Source organism: Triticum dicoccoides, chromosome 6A, assembly GCF_002162155.2.
Source record: "Triticum dicoccoides isolate Atlit2015 ecotype Zavitan chromosome 6A, WEW_v2.0, whole genome shotgun sequence".
In the NCBI taxonomy this organism is placed as follows: domain Eukaryota; kingdom Viridiplantae; phylum Streptophyta; class Magnoliopsida; order Poales; family Poaceae; genus Triticum; species Triticum dicoccoides.
In genome coordinates, this window is record NC_041390.1 from 309,815,136 (window position 1) to 309,819,664 (window position 4,529).

Genomic DNA, 4,529 nt, shown 5'->3' on the forward strand with positions numbered 1-4,529 from the left:
TCGGGGTGACAACGGCCCCGCAAGAGGACATCTCCCCGGCCTTCGGCCCCTGCTTTTTCAAGGCGAAGAAGTGCACCCAGCGGTCGTTCATGGGCTCGACCCCCAGGTACCCCTCACACAGGGTAACGAAGTCGGAGAGCTACAGAATGGCATTCGCACCAAGATGGTGTTGTTGGAGCCTATAGAATTCCAGGAATGTGCGGAAGAAGTTGCTCGCGCGGAGGCCGAACCCGCGCTTCAAATGCGTGTAGAAGACCACGCCCTCGGTCCCCTCCGGCCGCAGCTCCCGCTCGCCCTCTGGCAGCCGCACGGCCACCGCCGTCTCCCTCCTGGGTGATGGTGGAACCCATCCACGAGCCCGACAGTAGCGCCATCAGCGGTGTGGGCGGAACAAGAAAGGCAAGGAAGAGTAGTGGTGAAGTCTTTCTCAAGGAGCGGCGGAGCGTCACGGCACGCAGCGGTCGCAACAGCAAGAAGGAGAAGGAAGAAGGGGAGCGCGAGCGAGGAAGGTTTCTGCCGCCCCCTCGTCCCCGTTTATAAGCCACGTTAGGAACATGGGGAAGTCGGGTCATTTGTGCCCGCCCCTCCCACTTCCCCGCAATAACTGCGCACGTACCACGCACAATAACGACCTCGAGAATGGCAACCGACCCGCAGACGCCGCCATAACTCTGCACACATCTGCTGAGGGCGCATAGTGGCGGGCCCCAGCCCGTCGCCCCGTCTCGTCGCATGCATGGCCTGTCAGGCCACTTTAGCTCCCAAGCGCCACAAGGCGCCTGCGCTGAGCCCAAGAGATTATCTCAAGATTCGGCAGACTCCTTAGTTTCCCGCCCAGGCACACACTGGGTGTTGCCGGACCCGATGGTCGCAAGTTTCATCAACAGCCGCCTCCTTAGGGGGGGGGAACTACTAAGGCCCTCCTACTCGAAGCCGGCGGACCTTCACAACTTCGGGGTCTACTGTCAGGGGGATGAAACCTGGGCAGGCAACGGAACCCGGATCCTTTTTAAAAACATCAGGGCCAGCGTCGCCCCTCAAGCCGGCTCATGCTTGGCTAGGTTCCTCAACCCAACCAAGTCCCTCAACTCAGCCAAACTACTTCGACCTAACCAAGATGGCAACCCGGCCCCGCCGGCTGGCGCAGGCCAGCCGAACCTGGCAAACCAAGACTTCTCCATCAAGCCAGCTCTCTCGTGGCGTGTTCCTCAACCCAGCCACGGATTAGGTCCTGTCCCATCCAAGGTATGATGGGACGCGTCTCCACTAAAGGGATGAGTGTGGCAACAGTGCCCCACCAACTCCTCTGACCGGCAAAGGCGTGGCAATAGTGCCCCACCTGTCTGCTGACCAAGGCCGGCGTGGCTACAGCGCGCCCATCGTCACTGCTGGCACACGGGCCCACGCCCAGAGAACCCGGTGAGCCTTGACACACGGCGGGTCCTAGCGCCGACTTCTCGGACGATGACAACCCGGCCCCAAAGCCTTGTATCTTTACCATTATATCCTTGGGGGGGGGTGACCTATAAAACCCCCAGGAGCCTTCATGCATACGGGTGATCAGATTAGTAGCACACACCCACACAAACCAGGAGAAGGAACAGCCTAAGCCTTGGCCTGTCTTCCTTCTTCCTCTGAACAGCTCTAGGAGCAACTCTGTACTAATACATATAAACCACACTCAGCGGGACTAGGGGTGTTATCTCTATGTAGAGCCCCAGACCTGGGTATGTCTTGCGTCCCTCGCTCGCTCATGCCGACCTCGCCTCTGGAGCCCACTGGTACCCTCGAGCCTCCGCCCCTCTTTAGACATTCTTTGGCAACTATCATGTGCCCACCACGACAATAAATGAAAACGCCTTCTGCAGAATGCGCCTCCACTAATTCACATCAGCCGAGTAGGGTCAACGTGTGGAGTGGCTGACTAGTGGGGTGGTGCTGAGGAGGGGCCCACAAGGTCGGGTCGTCTTGTTCATCTTCTCGACCCTGCGCCTGGCCGAGGAGGCAATGGAGTTCGGCGATGACTCCGGCTGCTCCGGCCTCCACTTTCGATGCTTGGGCTACCGACGAGTTCGGTGCGGCGGCCCGCATCTGAAGGCACTGAGGGGAGCACCTGAGGTTTCTTGGAGCCAGCGGACGGCGACCTCGGGTGAACTCGGGCTCGGCACTGTGGGTCATCGGAGAAGTAGGGGAAGGACGGGGAAGCTCCAGGGACTTGGGAAGGTTCTACTCATGGCAGAATGGGGAGGGGAGGGGCTCTAGATTGAGTGAATTTAGCTGGCAGTGGCCAAGGCGGAAATGGGCGGCGAGCAAGAGTTCTCGAGCTCGGGGAAGTAGCTTGGGAGGGCTAGAGGAGGTGGGGGAGGCTGCTGATGGAGAGGACTGAGACTGGGGAAATTTTATATAGCCGGGGAGGGGATGGCCGAGTTGGATACCGCCATAGGCGCACGAGCAACTTCGTCGATGGATGGGAGCGTCACAGGGTGAGGGAGGGGATGGGTGAGGGCAAAGGAGTTGCACTGGAGCAGACGTTAACACCATGTGGGAAGAGGAAGAAGACAGGGCGGCAACAGAGCCGGTTGGCGCACTGTATGCCTGTGGGCGCGCAGCCGCTAGCACCAGCGAGGAAGCTGCCGGAGGGTGAACATGGCTGGATGGCGACGTGAGAGAAGGGCGAGTTAGGTCGGCACTCAGGGACATGCGAACGCCGCCGGGAAGGACCTGCCCGACGTGTCCCGTTGCCCAGAGTGCATCCAGCGCTGCCAGAGCGCGTGCACAGGCATGCCAGCAACGCGGTCACCACGAGACATGGCAATGAGAGGACAAGAGGTGCTGTCACTTGATGTCTAGAGTATTGTCCCTTTACTAGACGGGCCGTAGGAAGTGATAGATCATCAAAATAATGCAAATGTGGATGTGAGGCATCTCTAGATGTTTGTTGTACCAAACTTGACTACACCTCTGGGAAAAACTAAGAAGCGATAAGAGATAAACTTGATGTCTGGTGTCGGTGCAATAAACCCTGGGTCTGTTGCCCGGACTATGCACAGGCATGGGAACGAGATTACGACACCAGGCCATGCCAGAGTACAAGAGACCAAGATCTTCGAAGGACCAACATGCAGATCAAGAGGGCCAAGATCAAGCCAGAGAAGCGAGATACCACCAGGAGAAAAGCCTCCCTTTCCGGGCAGGCGAGCTCAGCGAGGGCGAGGTCGCCCTAGAAGAAAATGTCGAAAACGTTCGGCAGGGCCTGCCTGGACTTGCGGAGGCAAGACCACCTCACCCAACTACTCCACCATGACCCACATCGTCAATCAGTGCGGTGTCAAGCCACAAAGTGACTAAGTGGCAGACATTCGCCACATGGCAGCCTCTTTCTATGGGAAATGCCTACGAACGACACCCGTCCTACGACGTGTTAGGTGAGCAGGCGTGAAGCTGGCAAAACAACACGGCAAGGCTTGTCGGGCAAGCGATGATGTGCCGTTAAGTGGTGCATTTAGTGCACCCAGTCAACCTTTTGGGTTAGGTATGATAGCATTGTTTGTTATCTTATTAGGGCATAATGACTACATTGCCATTGTGGTGACCCCTTAACCTATGAAAGGAGGCCCATGGCAACCATAACAGGGGTTAGAAGGTTGGATACCCACACATTCATACGTGCGTGGCCACTATCGCCCTAAGGCAACCCTGTTGGGCAAGTGTACTACGCTCCACCACTATTCATCCACTATCAATCCACCAAAGCAGGAGTAGAGTTTTACGCCTCGCGGCGGCCCGAACCTGGGTAAAATTGCCCGTGTGATTTCTGTTGTGCTGCCCCACACTCTTCTACTCTTTGTGTGACGTGACATACCCCTGTCGAACCAGCAAGGGGCCCTTGGTCCCATAGGTGGTCGTGGTTTCCCACGACATCTTTGGCACTCCAGGTAGGGGAATAACTTGCACGAACCTAGAAGCGTATGCAACGCGTCATCTTCATCGCCATCATCGTCTTCGATGGCGCCATCGACCATGGCTCCCAAGAAGAAATCTGGTGCTTCGGCTCACCCGTCCACCTCGAAGGCTCCGCTGCCCGTAGCCATCAATGCTATGGGGGATGCTGAGGTGTGCGAGGATGTGGACGCTGCTAGGGATGTGGTCGGGGCAGGTGACACCGTCACCACTTCCCTCGCGGCCAAAGCAGGAGCAGGAGACACTGGAGGCGATCAGCGTCAACAACACCCTGATGGCCATGCTCCATGAGGTATGGTTCAAGGGGTTAGTCCATCCACACCCCTTCCTTTCGCAGATGGGCACAACCGCAGCGATGGCACTCGGTCTAGGGTGAATCGCCGCCCTCCGGCCGCTCCCACCACGGGAGCGACCGCAGCGCATGCACCTCCTCCGGGGCATGTCGACCAAGTTGCTGCGCCCGACGGATCCGCTGGCCCTCAAGCACCTTTGCCACGTCACCATGCAATCTAGATGGCAGCTCCGCAACAGCGGGGATGTGGTACTGTCGCTGCTGGCACCGCCAGGAG